The sequence below is a fragment of the Amblyomma americanum genome, chromosome 5 (genome assembly GCF_052857255.1).
Source record: "Amblyomma americanum isolate KBUSLIRL-KWMA chromosome 5, ASM5285725v1, whole genome shotgun sequence".
NCBI classification, from domain to species: Eukaryota; Metazoa; Arthropoda; class Arachnida; order Ixodida; family Ixodidae; genus Amblyomma; species Amblyomma americanum.
The window spans coordinates 133709222-133735505 of NC_135501.1; the positions used below are offsets into that span (position 1 = coordinate 133709222).

Sequence of the window (26284 nt, forward strand, 5' to 3'; positions counted from 1 at the left end):
ACTCTCTGGTATCCAGCGCACGAGGCGCTGACGACATTTGGTCACGCATGTACAAGCCCTTTCATTGTTAAAGGAAACCATAATTTAGCATTCAGTTCATGATTATTTGATAATTATATATGTACAGGCTCATTTTTTTTCTTTTTAACTCAATTTTTATTTAGCGTATAACATTAGAAAATCATTTTTCATTTCAAAATCATTTTCAAGTACCCACCAAAATTGTCGGTTCGAAGAAAGCGATTTTTTCTTTCATACTGGCTGAGGGAAGTAGCTAGAAGGAAAAGAATGGGCTGGAGCGTATATGACAGGTTCTCTCAGATCATGAATGGCAGTTTACCAATATCCCTCAAGAGAAAAGCATACAACAGCTGTATCTTACTGGTACTCACCTACGGGGCAGAAACATGGCGGCTAACGAAAAGGGTTCAGCTTAAGTTAATAATGACGCAGCGAGCCATGAAAAAGAAAGTGATAGGGGTAACGTTACGAGACGGGAAGCGGGCAGAGTGGGTGAGGGAGCACATGCGGGTTAATGACATCCTGGTCGAAATCAAGAGGAAGAAGGGGGCATGGGCAGGGCATGTAATGCGAAGGCAAGATAACCGCTGGTAGTTAAGGGTAACGGAGTGGATTCCAGGGAAAGGGAAGGGTAGCAGGAGGCTGCAGAAAGTTAGGTGGAGGCACAGAGACGACGCAGCTGGCAAAGGACAAGGTTAATCGGGGAGACATGGGAGATGCCTTCGCCTTGCAGTGGGTGTTGTAGTTAGGCTGATGATGATGATGTTCATGATTGGTGGGGACATATACTCGCATGTGGCATAAAACGTATGATTCCCGCTCAAGACGCGCTCCGCTTACAAATAAGCGACATGCATAAGTCTATAAAGATCCTATACCACTGCCAACTTCTCCTGGTTGTAAAGTTGTTAATAAAGCCATACAGAAAGAATATATTAAGTTTTCTCAAGTTCACAACACATTTTCCTAAAAAAAAAACGCCAGCTGGCTTATCATGGCGTGTCAAAAATAATCCGTTGCTAGCCAAGCCGTCGTAAGGGACAGTGCCACAGAAATAATGTGGTTTAGGCGAAAGCTTCGACAGCGACGTAATTCTTCATGTACTTTGTCGTGTGGGTTTATTTTAAATCCAACAAAAAGATCTTCGTAAAGAGCACCACGTCACAAACATCCCACCTGCCAGTTTTCTAGTGTGATTTGCGACTAATATTTCGGCACTTGTCTGTATAAAACAAATTGTCTAAATTTTTTGTTCGTGTAAATGAATAATAGAAATAAGGCAGATAATTATTAAATTGGGCAATATACACCAAGCAATTTACGACAGCGCACAGTTTCATTTGTGTAGGATGTCGGTTTTTTAAAAAGCCTTTGTTACTTTTAACTGCGGTTCCTGTATATTGGAAAGGTTTTATAGTAAGGACATTTTTTTTCGTTGTTTTTTTCCACCTCTGCTACGGTTGGCTCAAGGTGTTGTGTGCTCTGGTCGAATTGAGCATTTATAACATACATTACATTGACTTCGTAAACCTCTAAATTATCACCAAGGTTTGTTTTTTATTTACCAAACTGGTGCTGCTCTGTCTTCGCACTGTGGTCAATATGAACGTTTTTATGATTACTCGTTTGCATGTACACCAGGCCGACTGCACGACTTTGAAGTTTAAAAATTTTCCGTACAAAATTATGGTGTTTTTAAAAGGTAATGGCACTTGTTTCACAGAATTACGCAGTATTTAAGGATTCAAACTTACATATGCTGTAGCCAACGAATGGCAAATTTTTTTGCGCTAGCATCTAAAATAGTGACGGAATCGGCGATTGAATTTTAGTCTTCTCCTCGAAGTGCCGGGTCATTGCGGGAAAGCTTGCCCTGACATCACTGAAGGTGAGATTTAAAAGCCCGCTGCTCTAAACCAGACCCTGCCGTGCCTCTCTGGACGGTGCCAAACAACGCTAGGCAGGCATTTTTATCAGTGGCGTCGGTTTTTTTTTTCTTGGAAGCAAACGTTTATGCGTTGGGAGTGTCGCGGTATTGTAAATGACGCCATCACGCACCCCCACTGGACGCAGTGCGCTGCGGGGAAGCTTGAAGGCCACCGCGTTTTTAATCAACGATTTGGTCACTATTTCAAATGCTAGCCCAAAAGGACTTCGCAAACTTTATCGGCAAGTTTAACCCATTCAAACCCTTTAAGCTTGTCGATTACTAAAACATATGCAATTGCCCTTTAGAGGGGGAATTAAACAATTTCACTATTACCAAATTGGCTCAGCAGAATGGAAAGTTGTGCCAGTTGGATGCTGTTCATGATGAAAATGGGGCGGAAATAAAACGGAGACAAAGAAAGAAGACCACAGGACAAGCGCCTTTTTCACAGTTGGTTTATTTGGGAGGAAACAAACTCTAAAATAGAAACCCGACACCAAAGGCAGCGACAGAAAACATAGTTAACATATCAAGGCTAAAAAAGAAGACAAAGGAGAAAAACTAAAACCTGAGCAGAAAGCCTACTTCCTTCTTAAATAGCGAGAGCCAGGGCTTGCTCACACAGTTTGTACGCGAGGCTTTGTGGAATGCCTCCATCAACTCTCCAGTTCTTTGTTGCGGATGACGATACAAGACCTTTCTGAAAGACCATAATCAAGGCATAGCGTTCGCTCTCAGTGTACAAATAGAAGACATGTATTATTCTTTGCCACATAACCGGCTGTTGTCTTCCGAAAAATTGTGCATCACGTAGGATAATGGTGAAGTTTGTCAATAATTGAGGTATTTCTTTAGAGGGTTTTTTGGAATTTTTGACAGTGTAACTGCGTTCCAAAATTGTAGGCTGGAGAGAAAGATATATCTACACAAGTCAGGGATTCGCATTGGGTCGCCTGTGGCGCTCATTCTGAGTACTATTGTTTTGAGCGAAGCGGATCGTGTTCTTTGTCAGAGATTAGAAGGTTTACACAAAGGCATCTTACGTTATGGAGATTATTTTTTATCATAGTGGATAATGCGGGATTGAAGAACAGCATGGTGAACATTTTGAAAACCTTCAAAGGTTGTGAATCTGCTCTCAAATTTACCCTAATTTTTCTAAAATACAACGAGTTTTCAGTATCTGGATCTCAAGCTGCACCTCAGTTCTAGGCATGTTTGCTGGCAATATTGCCCTAGGTCAAAAAAACAATTGCTCAACTATAGCTTCGAACATTCTGAACTTGTGAAGAACGGAATAGCTATTTCTTGTCTCAAATCGGGTCTAGAAAAATCTTGCCTTCATGTTCTATGCTGAAGCTTCAATGCCCAAGATTCTAGATTGATAAAAGCAGGCTATCCTAGCAATGATATTTCCCATTCCTGTATGAAATTAATGACGTGGGTCATAGGCCGCTCATCCCCCACTGTTGCAAATTCGTAGAAGCGTGTTGTCATTTTTTACATTCCCCACTTATCTCATGGGTTAAGACAAGTCGCAAAAAAATATGACGCCGAAATAGCCCTATCTGCCCCCCTGAGACTAGGAAGACTTTGTCCTCTTATCCAAAGAAAGGCGCAAAGCGTTGATAGCAGTTCGCGTTCCATCAAAGTGAAGCACAGAGTGAGATTTGTGCGATGTGAAACTGGTGTGGTGTATAAAATTCCGTTCTTCTGTGGATTAGCGTACATAGGCCAAACCGGGCGGTGTGTGAACGTTCGCCTTAAAGAGCACAAAAATTATTGATCGTCAGAGGTGAGTGAACATCTCCGAGAATGCAACAATTGCCGTCCTCTCTTTGAGGCCACACAAGTGTTGTACCGTCAGAGGTGATGAAAGCATTTCACACAGCCTCGCATAGGGACTGTGTGAGCAAACCCTCGCTCTCGGTATTTAAGAGGGAAATGGGCTATCTGCTCAGATTTTAGCAAATATTCTTTGGCTTCTTTTTTGAACCTTGATACGTTAATTTTGTTTTTTGTCGCTGCCTTTGTTATCGCTTTTCTATTGATCAGTTGATTTTCTTTAAAATAAACCAGACGTGAAAAAGACGCTTGTCCTGTCTTCTCTCTGTGTCTCCGTTTTGTTTTCGCCCACATTTTCATGATATCGCAAATTGGAGCTGTAACTGCTATCTTATAGCCTTTGTAGATTGAAAAAAATTGTTTTGAACATAGAAATGAACTTTTAGAGATAAATAATTGTCGTCCCTATAGTATTTGCAACAAAAAATGATAAGCAACGTGCAGTTATAGGGTGCTGCAATTGCATATTTTAAAAATTATTTTGTACCAGAAAGAAAATTCGATTTTTTAGCGCGTGTTTAAAAAGTTATTGGCTACTCTAACAAGAACTTTTGTTCCAAAGTTATCAAAGGAAAATTTCGATAGTTTACTCTACCTAGCCAGGCTCTGAAATGCATTTCATACTGCCGTGGCCACATTATAAAGACACGGCTTAAGTTAGTTTTGCATAACCGCTATGCGCCAAGAATGTGTTGCGCTATTTGTTTCCGGTCGGAAAACCTCGCTGCCACTATTCTGTTAAATCCTGCAATGTCACCGTGATTTCTTTTTTTTTGTGCCAAATTTGTTGTGCTGTGTCTTTGCATTCTCATTATTACAACCACTTGTACTAATAATTTATACATGTACACAAGATATACCATACAACTTCGAAGTTTAATATTGGTAGTAGAAGTTTATGGCAGATTTTAACGGGCTCAAGAGCGGAGTCAGAAATATAGCACCAGAGAAAGAACTCGGCGAGTACCTCAAGAGGAACTACAGAACTAGCTCGTCGTTTACCATTTTGTGTATGGCGGTTTGACGTCCCAAAGCGACTCAATCTATAAAGGACTCCGTAGTGTAGGCCTCGGAAATTTCGACCACCTGGGGTTCTTTAACGTGCACAAATATCGCACAATACGCGGACCTCAACCATTTCGCCTCCATCTAAATTTGAATACCGCGGCCGGAATCGAATCCGCATCTGTCAAGTCAGCAGACAAGCGTCATGACTACTGAGCCACCGCGGCGCCAGAGAACCAGTTCACTACACAAGGAAGTTTTGGAAGCGAAAAATATTGAAACAGTGGAGTGCACACACCGGTTTGCACCCTCAGGAGCCAAACATCTTGCCACTGAGGAAAACCACGTGCACGTGCTCTTTCACGACGCAGTGCAAGTTGTTTCGTGCCTTCCTAGCCTGCCACTAATATTACAGAAAGCTGGCGCCCTAAAAGAAATGATAAAAAAAACCCATAAGGCTTCAAACATGCCTTTAAGTATTTTGTCTTGTCTTGCAGAGAGTGCTTGACAAATCACTTCGCGCTCACATGAGAAAACCAACTTCAGGACTACGATATGCGCTGCCCTCGCCCGCTGGATGCCCCGATACCATTGCAGTAGTCATACGAAGTGGCGCGCTTAGGCGTTTTTCTCCCCCCCCCCCCCCCGCCCCTTGCCCCCAAACCAACCTCATAAAATGGCTGCAAGGCGTCAAACCTGTTTGCAGAAAGCTTCGAGCACCACAGTTCACCTTCAACTGCAAACTGCTAAGGACGTTGACATTCGTACAGCTCTCTCTACACCTTTAATAGCAGTCTCCAAGACGCAAGTCGCAGGTGAGTTGTAGGATTATGCGCTCCAGTTTCAGCGTAAGCAGAAAATGTGTTTTCTTAGTCGACGTGCTTAGTAATGGGCACTAAGATCCTTGTGAAGTAGAGGACCATTGCGTGTAACTTAAAATAACAGATTCAACGTATACCAGTTGTTCATTGCACCCATAGAACTGGCATCTCGGCAGGAGGCTGTATAACAACAAGGTTTTCAAAGATCAGCTCTATGTAAATTAAATTTTAATTTTGATTAAAATAATTTGAGAAAAAGCACTATTTTAGTATCACATCTGAGGATTCTACAGGAAATTGTTTTACTGTTCTGAGTTCGGGGACCAAGGGAGTACATAAACTTACGCATAAGAGGAACAAAAAAGCAGGATGACGTTGATTGCAGCTCTTCTTGTTAAGTCTGTCCTGCTTCCGTTTTTTTCCTTGGTGCGTTTCTTCATGCTGAAAGAAGTTGAAGAATATGCACCAACCACCTTAATGCCAGTCGATACCAGGATTTCTTATTCACGGTTTAATTAATTTAACGCTGGGAAGGGGCTGCACATTCTCGTGTTCCATTTTCCTCTCTTTTTTTGTTTCTGATTTTTGAAGCAATTTCAGCATGATTAGTCCTTGCCTATACCAAGCACGACTTATTCCTCCTTTAGCGTGAGCTGCACAAAATGCTGAAGCTAAAATATGCCACACAGCCTGCGCCTACGCCTTGGTGTCAATGATAATAACTTGGGATGGTGAATAATCTTTTGGCTCTCGTGAAAGCGAGGTATACGTTTTAAAGAGGAGGCCTCGCCCTTATACTGATATTTTGCCGCATGTTATAAAATTGCAAGTGGTCAAAAATAACCCGCAGTCGCTATCATTATCAATAGCCACGACCGCATTGCTCGTCTTTAATATGCGCACCCAAAATCTTGGGTTTTTGTGTAGCACTAGTGGCATTGCCTTGTTCTTCGACTGTCTGAAATGTTGCGCTTGCCGTTTAAAAAGATTTTATGGGCAAGCGTTGTTTTTTGCATTTTATTAACCCCGCATAAGCGTCGCGCTTAGCGGAGGACGCGAAAATTAGAATTATGTTCGTTATATATGCACGAAACGTTGCTTCCTTTGGCACGGATGTATAAGAGTGCATGCAAATTTCAAAACTGCATGTTATATCATATGCCTATTATACTTTCTGAGTAATTACGATTAACAACCTCGTAAAATTACCTGGAGTTGTTAAATACTGAAGAAGCAAGCGGTTATAATTTAAAGCCAGGATGTTGACAAAGCCTTCTTGTCTACACTACAGGTACTAGTTTGATTTTACATGGTCAGGACACATAAAAACTAAGTTTAACTCCAGCATTTAGTGTTTAGAAGAAGAAGACACCTTAAAAAAACTTTTCAAAAGCGGCACCTCGCAAACGTACAAAATTTGAGAGGTTCATTGTGCTGTTTATTCTATCAGGATTCACGCGCCCATAATGGAGTTTTGAAAGTGTCATTCCACTCAAAATTCCGAAGAAATGAGCGTTAGCAAACGCAAAAGAACATATACTGAAGGTGAGGAAAGCGGCCATAAAATTTATTCCGTAGGATTAACCATTTTTGTTACGTGGTTTCGGCCAAAGAAATGTAGCAGTGCGACCAATGGAAGCTCTCATTCACGGTGATACTGAAACGGCGGCGCTCCACTGCCGGAAATCCGCGGAGTTCTCAATCCACCGGGAACACCAGAAACGCGATTAGCTCACATCTTTTCAAAATGACGCATAAAGAAAACTTGCTCTTTCCAACTTTCTAGGGCAGAATAGCCTTTATGTTTTCTGTGCACAAGAGAACTAAAATCTGAAGATTAGACACCGATTCCCAATTTATTTGCGCCGTTTCCTCTTACGCGTCACATCTTGTGTGCTAACGTCCCTCTCAAAAAAGATATTGAGTGCTCCGATCCTTCAATTGCCGATGGAGTGTGGCGAACATTTCCCGCTGCTGCGACCCTTAGGCTGTTCGGGTAACCAGAACTCTTTTCTGTGCAAGCATTTTCCGAGACCGCATTTATTTGATTGGCACAAGTCCACATAAGAATTCGTCGTGGCCAAGCACTTTTGTAAAATACGCCTCAAGGTGTGGACGGAGGAAAGACCACTGTAAGCTAGTATAATTCACGTAAGGCCGTCCGTGGATTACATTATAGTCAAATGTGAGCATACCTTTGTCGGAGTTGCTCGCTAATAAAGGCGCTCGCGTGCTGCTTCTTGTGTAACCAACACTTCGCGGTATTCTCAAATATTGAGCGGAGGTGATATAAACAAAGTATTTTGTTCGAACTTCAATTTCGAAATGTCAGCCGCCTACAGGAAACCTCTGCTGGGTAGAAAAGTGGAGCTTGTCGAGGTAAACAAACATTAGACTGAGTAGGATAGAAGAGAGTCAGGAAAAAAGAGCTATACATTCTTCTTAGGAGCCCCTACCCTTCAGCAGCGGCGCAAGGGCTTAATAGGTCAGGTTTTACCCGGAAGTCCACCGTAATCAGTGTATCCAAGTTTCGAACCCCTATCACGTAACTCAATTTTCTCACCTCTTTTCTACAGCGACAACTTCATTTTTTTTTATGTCAGTAAAAAAATGACAAAATTAAAGGCGTTGCTCTGGGAGGGAGCGCCGGAAGCTTTGAGTTTCGCGAAGGACGCGTCTGGTTTGAATGCGTGAGCCTAATATCTTCCGCAATAGCTTGGCGCCACGGCATCATGTACCATTGGAACATTACATTTTGTTAAGCCACAAATTGTTCGTGCCAAAGTCACAGTGGGCGCAAAACAACCGGATGTACTTTAATGCTGCATGTTCTTTATTTCCGCCAGCCATGAAGGGAGAGTACATGGTCCTGTGTTTTTTCCTGCTTGTCTCCGTAGCGCATAAGATTTCAGGTAAGTGTTTATGTTTCCGTTACCGCGTTTTGTGGTAGGCCGCCAGAAACCCAGCGTATAAGATCAGTCATATAGAATATCCGCATGTTGAACACTGCTTTTCATTAAATTTTTTCACCCCTTAGCATACCCACCAATTCTGGACAAAAGCATTTTTGAATGGGGAACCGTTTATGAGGGCAATTTTTTATATAATGTGAAAATTCCCTATAACAGTGAATATATCCGCAGATCACCCGACAAAACTTTTCTATTTCTTTTCTATTCACATTTTTGCTATTGCCGAAAGTTCTCGGCATTCGTTTACTATGCCAGACTTAACTGTTCGATTTGATCGATGAAAACACTTTAAAAGAAAAAATTTGCTACTTATACGAATAATGGACCATTACCTTCGATATTTCTATAACAATGTCTTACAATTTTCAAATTTTCAAAAATTTTTCCCGAGAAAGCCGGGCTTGGAACATTGCCATAGTAGTAGATAGATAGATAAAGAGGAGGAGGGAAAGGCAGGGATGTTAACCAGAAAGGGGTTCCGGTTGGCTACCCTGCACTGGGGAAGAGGAATTAGGGGACTAAAAGGAGGAAGAGAGAAGGGCAAAAGGCATAACACACACACGCACAATGCTGTCACAATTTGTCACTCAATCCAGTCACTCTCAAGTAGGCAAAGAGTGCCTTGTATGCCTTGAGGGCCGTCGACTGCTGTGGCCATAGTAGTAAATGTGACGCGAAATTATTGCTTGAAAAATGGAGCCGACGCAGACAAGACTCTTAAGTCCTGCTGTTTTTGGCAAAAAGGTTTCTTGCAATGCTCGCCAATCAACTGGCCTAACACATGCACACTGGGCTGTATGACGCCAAATGGAGGGTGAATTCCGGGGTTCCCGCGCTGGTAGTCTGATCATGGCCGCCTCGTCGGAGTTATGTACGCAGTGACGCAATGCCCTTGTAAAACTACCAAAATTAGCTCTTCTCTAAACTTACAGCGAAGAACTGTTCAACTTTTTTAACACTAATTTGAATATTTTATTATTCCTGCGGTAAGTGCACAAACGCTTCAAATAATTTTGTTTACCTTAGGCGATAACAGCGTAGGTGAGGTTTCTTATCCTCACTGAGTAAAATATGTAGTTTCAAGCCCTTCCGAGCCCGGCCATTGTTTTAATTTTGTTCCACCTTGCTTCCTGAAAGAGTCGAACAATAGCCACGTTTTGCAAGAAAGTTTTCTCTGAAAATAATTCTTTTTCTCCACACTGCGCCAAAAAAGCATCATCGATCTTGTAAAAATATATTAAACTCGAAGCGAAACACGCAGTTGTTTCTAATATTATACATTCAATAAACAATATACTGTTTCGGATATAAAGAATGCTCATCATGTTAGTCGAATTGTGCGGGGAAGTTCGAAATGCATGTCATATTTTGCACTGTCGAGTCTGTAGCCACAGCGGAAAACAAATCTTTGACACTTCCCAAAGTTTTATGCAAAATTTATCATGAAACACGGGCTCGCTTAAGTCGTGCAGAAATGCCACCAGCTGGCAGTGGATGGCCGAAGTAACCGCCCGCCAAAAATTCCCTCGCATGAACACAACAGGGTTGATACCCTGCTATCATTCCAGGCCCCCACTGCAGAGTAAAGGCGCCGCATTTTTCTCCCTCCTCAGAATTGTTCGTAGCCAGCCGTGCCTGCCTTATTCTGCAAATTTCTTAAAGTGTTTTTGCCATTTAGCTCAGTGCCACCCTTGGCTCCGACTTCTTTCTCTTGTATCCCACTCTTTTATTCTAATGAAAAGTCAGTTTGCTTCAAGAAATGTTCCGTCCAAGTATTTTTAATTCTGATTTCGGTATATATGTAATTAACTCGCGTTACGTTGCTAATCCTCGGTGCTTGTTCTATTATTCTTAACCTCACTTTTTATATCATTTCCACATTCATCCACAGTCTCTTCAGACGCACTTCAATCATTTTCCTTGGAAGCTGCGCTTCTGAACAAGATGCAAAAGGAACCCAAGGCCCATTAGCTTTTCCTTTCTGCTATCTAGGCAGCTTATTTTAAAGTGATGCGTTCAAAAACGCCTTCGCTTTGAATGACAAAATAGAAAATAACCTTTATAACCTATCTGTCTCGGTATGAGTAGTAAGCAATGTTGATAGCTAAGAAAGTTTCACTGATTTACTTTTTTATTTTCAGCTGAGCCTGCATGCCCCCAGGTGTATTGCCTTCCACCACACGTTAACGTCGCTTGCTTCATTACGGACCGGGAGTGTCAATGCGGATGCGGTAAGCACTGCGATGGTCTTGGGCATCAAGAACCCGAAGGAAGTCTCTTCCTAAGCCAATTGCTTCTGTGTGGCGATAACTCATCTTAATAGTGTCAGTGCTTCTGATACAGGTTTGAACAACCTGCAGCCTCTAACAATGGGGCTCTAAGGCCGCTCTTTTCTAGAGAAGAGCTTGTGGTTAAAGCGTTAAAATTTTATGGTTTCATAAAATATTTCAAAACTGCTCCAGGATGCAGCAAACTGCCAAGAAATGAATAAATTAACCCGACATCAGGGTGTACCACTGCGCCCCTTCGGCAGAACCCAATCGTGAGGAAAGAAAATCTAGAGGTTTTTCGAGGCTTTGCAGATGGAAAACATTTAGATCTAATTGTTTTTTGAAACTGAAAGTTGTTGCTAGACCAAATGAGAAAGTTGCGAAAGGTCATTTTTCCTTTAAAAATGCTATGCGTTGGAAAGAACGCATCAGAGATTTTACAAAAGTGTGTTTTTGAGAGACGAATTATTTGATGTTTTATTTTTAATGTTTGTACCTCGCAGTGGCCCATCGGGACCCCTGTGCGCCCTTGCAGAACCGCTCTTGCCCAGCCGGACGATACCTCAGCTGCAACAGGAACGGCAACGAATGCAAATGCCGATGCGGTGCGTACTACATATTCAGCTGTAGAAAAAGCTACCCAGAGATTACTGAGCCTAAGGGTACTGCCTATACAGTAAGTGATTTGAAGATGATGTTTTTTGGACCATAACGGTAACATAATTTGTGTACAGCTTGCAGACCTACTCAAGAATCCTTGCAACATGGCAACCCCGCCCATTTTGGTGCATTAATTCTGACATCGCGCCACAAGCACTGTAAATTTTCAGGTTTTATTGGTGCACTCGATCGGCGTCGCAAACTCCGCAGGAGAAAGGCTTGACCATATCATTTTATGCCATTTTATCTTGTTTTTCAAAGATTGTCAGTTTGCTGTTAGTTTTGCTGCTTTTTTAGTGTTCGCCTTTCCAAGGCATATGTTGCTGTGCGATCAACCAAATGATTGTGCATTTAGTCTCTCATATTACTCTTGTTTTTTTTTTAACAGTTCGCAAGTGAGCGGCACCTGTTTTGGAAGGATTCGTCACGGCGTTCCCTTCATCGTTTGTGCTGACGGCGGCGGCGGTCTTTTGAAGACGTCTCTGGGCGTCAAGAGAAATCAATAAACATTAGACCGCCAAAATATTCTGGTCCATAACTCCTTCTTCGCTGTCACTAGCGAATTATAAGGCACATTTTTAAAAGCCTTTTTAAAATTTCAGAGCATCATACATGAAACACTTGGAATATGTCTACGCTCTCTCTGACTGTTGGACAACCAAGAGGTTAAAAATAATCAAAGGATTCCAATCCGGTATCCCTAACCAACGAGAACAAATGTACTGCTATTTAGACCCAAGTCGTGTCCTCTGCTGTTTGCATGCACCACAAAGAACATATAATAGAAACTAAACTGAGCGAACAAAAAGAGGGACAGCCTTCTTCACACGCTTAAAAAGGAAGATGAAGTCTCTACATGGACGTGTATAATAGACGGATTCAATCGGTGCTTTTTGCGTATGATGATTGGGGATCTTTCAAAGACTGTGAATGAAAAGGAGATTATCAATGATTTTCTTAAAATACAAGGATTCCTCGGGTCCTCCCCCTCCTCCCCCAAGGGTGGTGGTGACGACTGTAATAGTAGAGATGAGAAGAAAATGAAAGAAATCAATAAAAATAAAAAACAAACAAGGAAGGTGTAAAAAAAGCCACTCCGCCTTCCTATTTTGATTGTTTCAATAGTGCCCTCAGAGGTCTTTGTCCTGATTCCGACACGTTTCCCGGTTGCGAAATATGAGGAGACTCAAGCAATCGGGCCTTCGGCAACACGGCCTTCCTCATTGCTCTCTGAAGGGAAAGAATACGCCCTTCTTATCTTCAAAAGAGCCCTTGGAAGTTTTCGTGTCACTGAATCGTTTCACTCTCCTCCGCTCCGACCTTGAGGACGGAACACCCGACGCCCTCGGGAGGAGTTTCACACAAAATACAACTAGTGAGTTCACTCCCTGCCACCTTTCTTGAGAAAACGACTTCTTGGCCCTGAGGCCAAGACTCCGTTCGTTCTGTTTTGTATGTATGCTTATGCGCTTTTTATTTTTACGTGGACAAATGCCTTAAAGAACAGAAAGGACCCGTTGAAATCGGCCTGTAACAATAGATTATAGCTTCGTATCGAAGGTGTGGCTGTTATCAATGAAATAAAAGATTTTGCTTCTCTAAGCTAGAAGCAGCAATAATTGGTTTGTGCCGACAACGCCACCATTTGCAGTTTTCGCCAGCCAGCCAAGGTGATGTCAAAAGAGTTTTTCGTCGCTAGCGAATGCCATTGCCCTAACTCCACAAGCCCTGATCGTTCTTCACGACACAAGTTTAAAACGAGTGGTGGGAAGGAAATGTTGCACTTTTGTACACAATCGTGCCTCAAAGAGTTCACGATTCTCGGACTGCCCGAAGGATCCACCTCCTGGCAGATCTCCTAAACTTGAAAAATGGGAAGCTGTTCTCGCCAGCCCGGACCCGGACGTTCAGTCCCGGGCCACGGGAAGAGCGCAGGAGGTCGCCGACAGACTTTAACTGCCGGAACCCTGGAGTTGCTGAAGTGACCCAAGAATATCACCATCTTCCTGCCAATAAAGTTTTCTCTCTCGCGAATCAACCACACAAAAGAACAAATAATTTTCTGCACTTCGTCTACGTGTCAGTTTAGTTCCTGTTCATAAAAGGTTGACTGTACTTACTTTAATGATGCATTATAATATCGCTTCGGCATTACAAATAACTCATTCACCGGATGCGCGTTGGCAGTTTATTAGTTTATTCAGGCGATTAAATCTTCATCGAACTTTTGTTCCGTACGTGTACGTTCTTTGTTTCCCCACAATGAATAACTGTCAACCTCTTAGTTTCTCAAATTGCTCCTTTTCTGTTGCAGTTTGATATATGTTCCAAAACTCCCCCGGAATGTTGTACACAAAATCTGCCGTATTAATAATGGCCATTAAAAGAAGTGAAAAAAAAGCCCTCTATTATGCTAAAATACCTGCAACACTTTCTCATACTTTTTCTTTTCTCTCATTTTGTAACTTTCGGAAAGAGGCCTGAGACCTTCTTTACTCCACGCAAGGCGTACTGCGGTACCTTGATTGGCACCGCCATATTCTTCCCAGCTGATCTCAGTTATGCGTGTCAACATCTCTTTCGTCAGGAATTCTACGCGTTGATGCGTGAATATTGCGTAGAGAAACCAGAGTCACAGTCAATTATATGCCTGGCACAGCAACTATAATATTAGCTTTTTTTGAAAAAGACATGCGTCTGAAATTTGGTAAGAAAGTTTTTTGTTCAGCAATGAGGTAGGTACGGAGAAGCAAGAAAAAAACAAAACAAAAACAAAAATGTTACGGCAGCTTTTCTCGGCCATTAGGGCATTTTACGCCAGATTATGCAGGAAAGCTACGACTGAGACCGTCGGCATTCCCGTTTTCCCGCCCTTTTCGGTAGCGGTAGCCCGACTGAGTCACTGGTAGAGGGCCGACTACGTCCCCCACCAAACGACGGAAGGGTTCGTTAATCACGGGCACTAGCTTCATCGGAGCCTTCCTTAAATCCCCTGGCTTTCCGACACGCTGACAGGTGTCGCAGGACTTTACAAACTGCTTGACATCCCTGACGCAGCCAGGCCAATAAAACTCCTGTAGAAGCCTAGCTTTAGTTTTCATGACTCCAAGGTAACAAGACCAACCCCCACCATGGCACAATTTAAGAATGCCTGCGCGGTATTTCTGCGGCACCACGAGCTGGTCAAACTGGACCCCCTTTGAGTCCTTGTAATCGGCGTCGCATATGTTCCTGCCGCGAGCCTCTCCGCTCGTCTCAGAAGCATCGCCTCCTGGGTTTGCCCCTGCCTGACCCGTCGTGGGAGAGCCTTCGTTCTTCCTACGTTTTACTTCAGCTGCAATCTCGCTAGCCTTCACACCAGTAAGCGCCTGGACGGTTCCATCGCCGAAACTACGACCCTCTTCCTGGAGCATCTGCTCCGACCGATTTGAAAAGAGGTACGGAAATTTTCCCGGCAGATTCCGTGAGACCGCTGCCTCCGTTTCCAGAACGCCAAACGGGCCCTCTATTCTAACTCGTGCGATCGGCAAGCATGCGCTATTTTCTTCGGCCACCTGCCTAATACCTGCACATTCCCCAGTAAAATCAGCTGCGTTCACGTACGTGGGGTGGATTAGGTCCATGGTGGCCGCGGAGTCCCTCAGACCCGGCACGGTTTTCCATTAACCTGCATGTCTTTCAGGTATGGCTCTAGCAGGCGCATGTTCGCATCGCCCGCCTCCACCTAGGAGAGAACGATTTCCTGCTTCCTGCAAGCGTGGGCGAAGTGACCGGGCTCGTGACAACGGAAACACACTGGTTTCTTTCTGGCTTCAAAAGCCTTATCCCTCTCTTTTTCGGTCGCCCCCTTTGTGGGGTTGCTTGATTCTGCTTTGTGACCCTCGTTCCGCTCCCAGTTGCGGCTTGCTGCGCCTCCTGTCTGGATCCATGGAAATTTCTTTTCTACTTTGGGGCATACTGGGGCACGCGCCCTCTCTGTTACGCGCTTGCCATGGAACTCTTCGGCCAGCTCTGCTGCACTTTATAGAGTGTTATTTCCCGGCCTGTCCTGCACCCACACGCGCATTTCTTCCCTCAAAGAGCCAAAAAACTGCTCCAGACAGATCACCTCTATTACTTTATCGTGAGTTCCGTAAGCCTGTTCTTCCTTTAGCCATTCCTTCAGGTCTGCCTTAAGGTTATACGCAAAATCCGGAAATGACTGGTTAGGCTGTTTTCTGGCTTCCCTGAAGGGGCGCCGAAAGGCCTCTGCGGACAGGCGATACTTTTTTAGGAGTGCTGCCTTTACTTTAGTATAGTCTGCCGCCTCTTCTTTTGCCAGACGAGCGACTACTTGGGCCGCCTCACATGGAAGAATGGTCAGAAGTTTCTGCGGCCAAGACACGGTCGGGAACTCGCCACTTTCACATGCCCGCTCAAAGTTCTCGAGAAAGAGCCCTATGTCCTCTACAAGTTTGTACGGTTGTAAGAGGTCCTTTATTTTTATTTTTGATGCTGCCTGGCTTGCCACTGTTTTCGGCACCTCTAGGCTAGTGCGTTCTGCCGGTGCAGCCTGGGCTATCTGTAGATCGAGCCGTTTTTTCTCGATCTCTCTTTCATGCTTTTCGCGCTTCCTCTCGTGCTCTTCGCGCTCCCTTTCGTGCTCCCTTTCCTGCTCTTCGCGCTTTCTTTCGTGCTCTTCGCGCTTCCTTTTTATTAATCCTCTCGCTTCTTTTGTTCCCTTTCCTTCTCCAACTCATCCTTAATTAGCTCCCAACATTCTACTATCTCCTCCTCGTCCGCAGCGGAATCCTCAATTACCCTAATAAATTCAGATTTTCTACGGATCGACCCACAATCAATGCCCAATTCCCCGCATACGAGAACTAGGTCTGGTTTGCGCAGCTTCTTCCAGTCCATGACTATTTAAGCAACGGCAAGTCTCTACTCACGTGGTCAGAGGAGCCCCGGCTGCCTCTTATACCAACCTTCCATTACCTAGGCTAACAATCTTCCAAAGTTGTAAAACCTGGCAATGCTCCAAGAGAAAGACCGCGCACTTACCATACCAGCGTCCGGACCAGGCGCAGACCATCCTACCGCTGCCAACCAGTTGGTATGCTTGGGTATCAGGACCGAAGGTCTTCACCGCATGACGAGAAACTCTGCAGACGACGAGGGAAGCCTTCAGGAGGGTTGGTAAACTTGAAGGTTTATTTACATATTTACAAGAGAAGCAGGGAGACCAAAATTCAGAGATGAAGTGCTACATATTTACAACAGAAGCAGGGAGACCCAAAAGTCAGAGATGAAGTGCTACATATTTACAACAGAAGCAGGGAGACCCAAAAGTCAGAGATGAAGTGCTACATATTTACAACAGAACCAGGGAGACCAAAAAGTCAGAGATGGAGTGCCGTGAAACCAGCCAAATCGCGGCTTAAATACAGTGGATATTCCCTAGGCACCTAGCTAGGGAAACCTGTGGCTGATCAAGCGTCCAATGGGCAGACACACTCTTCATAGTCTCTTACCTAACCCCATGACCGTTCCGCCCCCACAAACACGTGCACAGGCGATAAAGAATCCTGGCGCCTTGAGGTCCTGGAATTGTTTCCGACCGGTTGAGCAGGTCCATAAGGTCGTTGGCTTAGCAGGTGGTGACCCCCTCCGCGGGAAAGAGGCGTCCTGGAATGTGGCTTCCGGCGGGTTGATCATGTGCACAATGTCGTTGGCTTAGCCGGCGGTGATGCCCTCCGTGGGAAAGAGGCGTCCTGACGGCCCCGGGAATTCCTGAGGGAAAGATGAATCAGCCGTGTCCGCCGCCGCTTTGTCTGGCCGCACGTGCAAGCGAGCGAGTCGGGTTCGGCGCCTTTGTTCGCGTCTTTCCGCCGGTCCACGTGAGGGCGCAGTTCGGGAGCAATGCCGCATTCCATACTCCGGACGAAGGGATGAGAGGCCTGTCGTCACAGCTCACCGTCGCCAGGAGCCGTTCCTAATCCTCTTCTCAGGACGACAGCACCTTTGGTAAAACATAGTTCGATGCCGCCTGCCGGGCTAGTCTTTTCCCGCTGTCGGGGCCTCCGATCATAACAGTGCCAATCAATCGGTTTAAAGAAAATTACTTATAAAGCAGCAGAAAAAAACAACCATGCCGCCGGTGGGATCCGAGCCCACGACCTCCGAATATCGCGTCCGGTGCTCTTTCAAATTGAGCTACGGCGACAGCTGTCCAATCTGCTGCTTTCGTGGGTATTTATGTTTACTGCGTGTAAGCGAACCTTGAGAGCGTTCACCAGTGCCATCCTCGACCATAGCGGTGGACGTAGCACGTCCTGTTATACCGCGAGTGTGACGTAGAACGTCATCGAACGGTGAAGGCGGAAACTGTGCGAAAGCCCTCTTAGGCGACCTATGGCAACAAGACTGCCAGAACCGAGACCCCCGTTAAGCTATCAGCAGACAAGGTAAAGAAAATGAGGGGCTCGTTTGACAAACATATTAAGAAAGCCAACAATCACGGAAACCATGGGGCATAGGGGAATGTTTTTAATCTTGTTTTCTTTATTTGTAGTGCCAATCAATCGGTTTAAAGAAAATTACTTATAAAGCAGCAGAAAAAACAACCATGCCGCCAGTGGGATCCGAGCCCACGACCTCCGAATATCGCGTCCGGTGCTCTTGCCAACTGAGCTACGGCGACGGCTGTCCAATCTGCTGCTTTCGTGGGTATTTATGTTTACTGCGTGTAAGCGAACCTTGAGAGTGTTCACCAGCGCCATCCTCGACCATAGCGGTGGACGTAGCACGTCCTGTTATACTGCGAGTGTGGCGTAGAACGTCATCGAACGGCGAGGGCGGAAACTGTGCGAGAGCCCTCTTATGCTACCTATGGCAACAAGACTGCCAGAATCGAGACCCCCGTTAAGCTACCAGCAGACAAGGTAAAGAAAATGAGGGGCTCGTTTGGCTCGTTTGGCGTCGTGGGCTCGGATCCCACCGGCGGCATGGTTGTTTTTTCTGCTGCTTTATAAGTAATTTTCTTTAAACCGATTGATTGGCACAACAAATAAAGAAAAAAAGATTAAAAACATTCCGCTTTGCCCCTTGGTTTCCGTGACTGTGGGCTTCCTTAATATGTTTGTCAAACGAGCCCCTCATTTCCTTTACCTTGTCTGCTGATAGCTTAACGGGGGTCTCGGTTCTGGCAGTCTTGTTGCCATAGGTAGCATAAGAGGGCTCTCGCACAGTTTCCGCCCTCGCCGTTCGATGACGTTCTACGTCACACTCGCGGTATAACAGGACGTGGTACGTCCACCGTTATGGTCGAGGATGGCGCTGGTGAACACTCTCATGGTTCGCTTACACGCAGTAAACATAAATACCCACGAAAACAGCAGATCGGACAGCCGTCGCCGTAGCTCAGTTGGTAAGAGCACCGGACGCGATATTCGGAGGTCGTGGGCTCGGATCCCACCAGCGGCATGGTTGTTTTTTCTGCTGTTTTATAAGTAACTTTCTTTAAACCGATTGATTGGCACTACAAATAAAGAAAAAAAGATTAAAAACATTCCCCTATGCCCCTTGGTTTCCATGACTGTTGACTTCCTTAATATGTTTGTCAAACGAGCCCCTCATTTCCTATATATATATGTGTGTATGTGTGGGGGGGGGGTTGACTTGCTAGCATATATATATATATATATATATATATATATATATATATATATATATATATATATATATATATATATATATATATATATATATATATATATATATATATATAAGCTAACAAGTCAATGGCAATGAAGGGCTCGTTTGACAAACTTATGAAGAAAGCCAACATTCATCTAAACCAAGGTGCGGTACGGGGGTTTAACGTCCCAAAGCCACTCAGGCTATGCGGGACGCCGTGGTGATGGGCTCTGGAAATTTCGACCACCTGGGCTTCTTTAACGTGCACTGACATCGCACAGTACACGGGCCTCTAGAATTTCGCCTCCATCGAAATTCGACCGCCGCGACCGGGATCGAACCAGCCTCTTTCAGGCCACCAGCCGAGCGCCATAACCACTCAGCCACAGCGGCGGCGAATTCAAGGTGCATAGGGGAATATTTATTATTTTTTTGCATTTGTGGAACTAAACGATGGGAGAATAATACTTCTGTCAATCTGTTGTCTAAAGGACATTAATTATAAAGCAGCAGGAAAAAACAACCATTCCTCCGACGGGATCCGAACCCATGACCTCCGAACATCACGGCCGGTGCTCTGCGAACTGAGCTACGGCGATTGCAGTCTAATCTGCTGCTCTCGTGGGTATTTATGTTTACTGCGTGTAAGCGAACCTTGAGTGTTCACCAGCGCCACCCTCGTCCTTTGCGGCGGATGTAGCATGTCCTGTAATACCACGAGTGCGACGTGGAACGTCGTCAAACGGCGAGGGCGGAAACTGTGTTAGAGCCCTCTTGTGCTAAGTACGGCATCAAGACTGCCAGAATCGAGACCCTCGTTAAGCTATTAGCAGACAAGGTAAAGGAAGTGAGGGGCTCGTTTGACAAACTTATGAAGGAAGCCAACAGTCACCGAAACCAAGGTGCGTATTGGAATGTTTTATTTTTTATGTCGTAGTGCCAATCAATGGGAGAATAATACTGCAAATATTCTTTTCATTAAAGGAAATTGATTATAAAGCAGCAGAATAAACAACCATGCCGCCGGTGGAATCCTAACCCACGACCTCCGAATTTCGAAATTTCGGTGAAAAAGATAAGGAACTGTACTTGCTGTCACGTATTGTGGATTCCAAGCGAAGGCAAGTGTAGCAGGGGGCGGCAGACTGTTAGGTGGGGGGATCAGATTAACAATTTTGCAAGCCTAGGGTTCATGCAGTTGCCAATTAAAGGACAGGGTTAATTGGACAGACATAGACGAGGCCTTCTCCCTGCAGTGGGTGCAGTCAGGCTGATGATGATGACGATACCATTTGGTAACCTTGTCCAAAAAGCGATGCAGTGGCTTTCATGGGCGCTCATTTCCGCTATTTTCGAAATGCGCCATTAGAAGCTTTTAGCGTACCGGAGACGTATTAGCGCAGATGTATGCGCGGCGGCATTCTTCTGGTCAGGCGGGGTCACTGCGCGTGCGCAGGCAGCATCCGGATAAACGGTATACGTCGACGTTAATACGTCTGCGTTATGCTAAGAGCGTCTATTGTTAGGCCATGCACCAGCGCCGACACCTGGGGGGCGCCGGGCGCCTCTCCCGAGACAGCCAGTCTAACCATTTTTACAAGCCGGTGCGGGTACCGTGACATTCCGGCGGTCTATTTAGTGGCCCACTGTATCGCGGGACCGTCCTGCAGCTGTTCGTAACCATGTCGAAAGGCGTCTGCGTTTCTTTGAATGTGCAGAGCTCGCAGGAAGAGCGTGTGCGCCTCTCGCGTAGAAGGGTACCGCCAAAAAAGTGAGGGTGTATCACTGACCCTGTCCAGTTCCTCTTTACATGTTGCGTACGAGGCAGAAAAGTAGCGTAGCTGGAAATGAGCGGTGGCCATACAGTGCCTGTCTTATAAATAGTACAAATACTACTTTTGCATTGAAAGTATAAATAACGCTCCAATAATGTAACACTCAGCACTCATATTCAGCCTGAAGCACTGTTAGCGCGAGAAAGCACGACGCTTAGCCCACTGCAATTCTCAATTTGATGCAGCTTTGAGTTTTGTGCCTTCGCATTCACTTTGTTCCGCGCAGAGCTTAGTGTACCACAGTGCAACGCAGTGAGTGATTACTGCTCCACTCGGGTTTGCGAACTGGCATGAGGCTGCTTTTTCCCCATGCATCGCTTGGTCTGGGACGGTAAAGACTACGGAAAGCTACAAATTGCGTCGTACAGAAGGAAGTGACGAGGTATACCTAACAAGGCGTTTACAGTACCGTAATAATTGATTTCAGTTTCAACTGCACATTTGAAACCCTGCGCTCAACTCCCGACGAAATATTATTTCAGCTTTTGCCGTCTCTACAGGTTGAGCAGGCGAGAGAGAAGATAGATTGCTACTTAGGCTACATGACAGGCACGTCCACTGCCCTTACTTGGTCGTCGTCACTTGGAGCTGGCGGCTCGAAGCTGTTACCGCTTTTTTGTTGGCGGTGTAGACGTAGGTTTTAGCCGGAGTCGCATTCTTTGCTGGTCGAGCGAATGTCGTGGTGACCAGAATCAAGTTTTATGTTAAAGTGCTGGGCGACTACGCGCTTGAATAACCGCAGTCGCTTAGCTCTCTGATGAGAGGATAACAACGTCAGTCTTTTCGTATGCCGTTTAACGAGGAGGCTTGGCGTGCGCTCATACAAAATAAACAATAACTAGCCGTTAAAGATACAAAAAATTGCTAGTATGTCTTCGTATAATTATCATTCATAATCAGTGTTCTGTGGAATTCAAAAAAAATTGCGTCAGTATGCTTTCTATTGTCAGTATCAGGGCATACGGATGGTTGGTACTTCTATGATAGCAGGTGTCATACTGGTAGCCGATAACTGCGGTGAAAGGCAGCATATTTTCCTAATTAGCTGATGGTAAACAGCTCTGTTAAGCACATTGCAAGCATAGTCCGGTCTACAATGATAGCGTCCGTGAAGCCAGAAGGAAACCATCCATAACCTCGTAGTGCGAATCGGGAACACTGGCCGAAACCATACTCGCGTAAACGTTGGGGTGTTCTTTACCAAGTTTAATTTTGTTTTAATAATAATTGGTTTTGGGGGAAAGGAAATGGCGCAGTATCTGTCTCATATCGTTGGACACCTGAACCGCGCCGTAAGGGAAGGGATAAAGGAGAGAGTTAAAGAAAAAAGGAAGAAGGAGGTGCCGTAGTGGAGGGCTCGGAATAATTTCGACCACGTGGGGATCTTTAACGTGCACTAACTTCGCACAGCACACGGGCGCCTTAGCGTTTTGCCTCCATAAAAACGGAGCCGCCGCGGTCGGGTTCGAACCCGGGAACTCCGGATCAGTAGTCGAGCGGTCTAACCACTGAGCCACCGCGGCGGGTTAATTTTGTTTTCATTTTACTCATTTAGAGACAAGCCACGAAGATCTCCTCCTCCCCTTCATACTTAAGCACCCCAGCTGCTGCCCCCAGTTACCCCTGATGAGGAACCGAGCCGGCTTCGAAACATTGGGTTTCAAATTTTCGGTCGAGATTCGCTGGCTTTATTACAAGTCTTAAAACCCAACCAGATAGGAAAATCTGTCAAGATGTTTAGTTTTCAAGGACCCCCCCGAACGAATGATTTTTAGAGAAGCAGCGATTTTTACTACACAGCGTACCGAGCCACCGACTCATTTCTAAATCGGCACCTAACTTTCCACCTAAAACCAGGAGCGCGCAAAGTCTACTACCTCCTAGAACTATTGCCTCCACTGTTGCAGTGCTTCGAATGGATAAAGGATCTCTGACTGTACCGTTGTCTTTGCTCTCCAAGCAAGGAATTCTGCCGAGTGTAACGCCATTTCGAGCAACACGTGACTTACTATGAGCAGGAAACACCCAATCGAAACATTGGCGTCTTATGCCCTCTAAGCTAGAATGTCCCCAAACGTTACTTTAACGGTGCTTCCATTTCTTCAGCGATAAAACATTTAATGTTCTGAATTTGTCTCGGTAATCTCACAAAAGTTGTCATTTTTGTCATACCAACTATCCCCTTGTCATAAACTCCTGGTTGTCATTTTCCTCAGGCAGGCATATGCCCGCCGCTGAGATTATGCCCGAAACACTTATGCTCAGTTTGTAAGACTTTCGGGCAAGTACACCTCAAAGAATGCACTTTGTTCGACAACGCCCCGAAAAAATAATAAGTGCCGTTAGGCCCAATCTGTAAATGTTGTGAATTGTTGGGTGCTATAACGTTTTTACACAATGTCCAGCCTATTTTTTGCTACTACGCGTCTGCAGCCCGCACCCGGAACTTAGATATTCTCAGAGTTACCTGGAGTAAGAAAGCGCCACACGTTTTTTTCTGGGTCCTCAAGAATATACCACTTTTGTAGTCGGCGCATGCAAGAAGGGTGCGGTAAGATTTAGGTTGTTTTAAAGAATTTTAATTGTATAAGAGAATGTGAATGGCGATTTGGATTGCACGAGTGGTGCTGCGGAAAGGGAATGCGACTGGTATACGATAATAATTTGGCTCAGAAAGATGCAGCCAATGCGGGATCCCCCTACCCCTTTGACGCCATTTGCGCTCGGGCACGCGTAATCTGCACGAACACAAGTGTGTCTGGCCCGGGGTCCTTCGCTCTCGTCATCTTTGGAAAGTTAACGCGAGGCTCAAGCCACGGGCTACGTCTTCATGGTGGTCGCGTAATCACGTCTATCCGATATAGCGCCCCAGGCTATGTGTAGTGAAGTGAGGGCTTGGAGAAAGAGTACAACTTCCAAAAAAGTATTTCTTGTTTTTTTTTATGGGGCGGTCAAAGTTGGACAGAAGTCCGGCACGGTCCTGTAGCCGCTTATAAGCAAAATAAAACATAATAAATCATATTGCCACGTGCCTAGCGCCGCGCGACAGCCTTGTTTGGTGCCGACGACGACGAAGCGGTTGTTATGGGCACGAGCGGCGCGCTGGTGCTGGTCTCTGTGACTCTGTGATCGGAACGGCAAGCCGACCTTATTCTCTGGTCCTCGGCAACGTGTACCTTCCCTGTGACTTCAGTCGTGACACTGGTGGAGGTGCCATCGATGATCCCTTCTCCTGCGCACGATCCTACGCGGCCGCCTCTCGTGACCACTCCTGTTCATCGTACCAGCCGACGGCTCCGAGGCTTGCCCCCCGAGGCCTTCGCTCTTGACGAAGAGACCCTAGCTGTGGCAACGACACCGCCCGCCCGTACCATGACTGTCCCTTCCACCCCTTCGTCCTGTCTCATCCTTCAGACCCCACGCACCCCTAAACCATTTCACGGTGAGCAGTTTGAAGACGCCGAGGACTGGCTAGCTCACTACGAAAAGGTCGCGACGTTTAACGGCTGGGACGACGCTGCGAAAATGCGGAACGTCTACTTCAGCCTTGAAGACGCTGCTCGGACATGGTTCGAGAACCGCGAGGCCACATTCTCTACGTGGCCGGCCTTCCGAAGCCAGCTCCTCGGTACGTACGCCAACAGTGACCGCCGAGAGAATGCCGAGCGTGCCCTAACCTCTCGAGTTCAGCGTCAGAGCGAAGGGGTCGCAATGTACGTTGAAGACGTCACGCGCCTTTGCCATTGCGCCGACCCGTCCATGAGTGAGGAGAAAAAGGTGCGGCACCTGATGCACGGCGTCAAAGAACAGCTTTTTTCCGGCCTCGTGCGGAACTCGCCCACCACAGTCGCGGCGTTTCTGGCTGAAGCTGTGACCATGGAGAAACTGCTACAGCAGCGATGCAGCCAGTACGGTCGGCCGCTGAATTCCATCTCCACACTACCGCCGTCTGACCGAACCGACTACAATCCCGGGCAAGATATGAGCTCCCTTCGCGACCTCATTCGCACCGTGGTTCGCGAGGAGCTCCAGCAACTTCGTGGATCATTTACTCCTGGTGCAGCTTCCCTGGCCAGCATCATCCGTGAGGAGGTCCAGAACACACTCACGCCACCGACAAGTACAGTCGTTCCACCACCACCCCCGGGCCCCACCCAGCGGATGACTTATGCTGATGTCACACGCCGCACAGCCCTGCTACCTACCTCTTCGCCTTACACGCAACCTCAGGTCGCTGTGCACGCTGCGGAACCGCTGCCCCTTTGGGCAGATCGGCGCCAGGCGCCCCGGAAGACTGATCTCTGGCGCGCTCCAGATAACCGCCCTCTCTGCTACCACTGTGGCAAAGCAGGTCACCTCTACTGGCAGTGCCCTTATCGTCAGATGGGCCTTAGAGGATTTTCCCCCGACAGCCCTCGTCCACGACCTGGTCAGCGGCCTCAGGACATCGCCGAGTACGTCACCCGCCAGCGTAGTCTGCCACATTCTCCTCGTCGCGAGTCGCGCTCGCCTTCGCCTCGTCGCTCTTCGCCTTCTGGGCCACGGTATACCGCTGGACGCCATGGTTTCTCGAGCCCTCATCGGGAAAACTAGCTCTGGCGACCTTTGGGGGCGAGGCCGCCGCACACCGATTCGCCGTAAAGCTTCCACCGCCGCACCGCTCGATTCGCCCCGACGTCGAACGCCGAATTCCTGTCCAGTTTTCGCCGCACAGACCAGATCGCCCCGACGTCGTCCGCATCGCCGACCAGTTTCCACCGCCGTGCCGCTTAAATTGTCCCGACGCCGACCACCCAACCCCCGTCCAGCTTCCGCCGCCACACCGCTCACTTCACTCCGAACCGACGTCGACAGGCCCTGGTCTTGGCCGGGTCTCCCTGGACATCCCTATTATCGTCGACACGAAGGAGGTCAGCGCTTTAGTTGATACGGGAGCCGATTATTCTATCCTTAGCTGGCGGCTTACAAGGACACTGAAAAAGGTGGTGACGCCATGGAACGGACCAGACATACGGACGTCAGGCGGACATGTGGTTGCACCACTGGGTATGTGTACAACCCGGGTTACGGTGCGAGGCTGCACATTTGTTGCGACTTTTCTTGTTCTACGCGAATGCTCTCGTGATGTTATTCTTGGCATCGACTTCCTCCGTGAGCACGGTGCCACTATAGATCTACCGAACCGCTTGGTGACGTTTTCCGCCAAACTGGCCACTGAAAGGCATGAGTACCGCGGGTCCCACTCCAC

At 46.3% G+C, this 26284-nt stretch overlaps 1 long non-coding RNA gene across 1 annotated transcript; it reads left to right on the forward strand.

Moving 5' to 3' along the window:
- The first annotated feature begins 5486 nt into the window (after window positions 1-5486).
- Window positions 5487-12070, forward strand: LOC144132691 (uncharacterized). The gene is made up of 5 exons (XR_013314898.1): window positions 5487-5616; window positions 8469-8534; window positions 10736-10825; window positions 11368-11469; window positions 11913-12070. It is a non-coding gene; the product is annotated as an uncharacterized LOC144132691 (long non-coding RNA).
- Window positions 12071-26284: the final 14214 nt, after the last annotated feature.